The sequence below is a fragment of the Penaeus monodon genome, chromosome 29 (assembly GCF_015228065.2).
Source record: "Penaeus monodon isolate SGIC_2016 chromosome 29, NSTDA_Pmon_1, whole genome shotgun sequence".
Taxonomy (NCBI): Eukaryota; Metazoa; Arthropoda; class Malacostraca; order Decapoda; family Penaeidae; genus Penaeus; species Penaeus monodon.
Window position 1 is genome coordinate 21,838,491 of NC_051414.1, and position 809 is coordinate 21,839,299.

General features: G+C 39.7%; 1 protein-coding gene across 1 annotated transcript in view; it reads left to right on the forward strand.

Moving 5' to 3' along the window:
- Positions 1 to 8: 8 nt before the first annotated feature.
- LOC119592018 (multiple PDZ domain protein-like) overlaps positions 9 to 809 on the forward strand; it is a gene marked incomplete at its 3' end in the record, with an annotated part of 124,904 nt that continues 124,103 nt past the window's right edge. Inside the window, 1 exon segment of the mRNA XM_037940800.1 lies at positions 9 to 278.

Consider the following 809-nt stretch of genomic DNA (forward strand, 5'->3'; position numbering starts at 1 on the left):
TATGGAGAGCTCAATGTATGCGTTGATTTATTATTGCTCAACACAGGTAAATGTGTTCTAGATTCGAGAGAATAAGTGGCCCTCCTATAAAACGAAAGCCATCAGCCAAGCCAGGGGATTTGCCGCCCGCCCACTGACCTTGTTCATTCGTGACCTAACCATGCAAAGGCGCGCGCTGTGACCTCTTGACCTTTTCGGAACACATACAGATAGATATCCGTAAGCAGGAAAATGTGTGAGCTACTTAAAACTGCCTCGTTCTTCGTTCACATCCGTTGGTGAGTTTATGATCTTTATCTTTAAGTTCATTCTATCTTTGACTCCATCCTTGGCGTTATTTTATTCTATCTCAAGCTTTAGCTCTATTTCATCTATCATTTATATTTGTCTTTATTTATGCCATACCTAGATAGGATTTTAAAATGCAGATTATATCTTTAATTAGCATATCAACCTTTAGCTTGTTTTGTAGGCATTCTGCATGTGCCCCTACTTACAGTCGCTCATTGACTTTGATGCGCAAATGCTGCAACTTATGCAACATTCACGCATTACAAAATTTTGGCCCAGATGCCCGATGCCTTCCTTTCAGAACTTCTTTTTGAATCTTCGCCCGAACCCTAAGGCTTTCGCTTGGTTTAGTTTCGATCATATTAGAAAACTTTTTCTCAAAAACAAAACTTTGATATTTTGACCTTAACCTCTTTAAGGTCACTTTTGGTAAAATCGAAAGTTTCTTCGCCTTCGGCCTGCCTGTCAGGTCTGACTCAAAGTTTGTTCGCTTTATTACGGGGATGCAAATTATATCA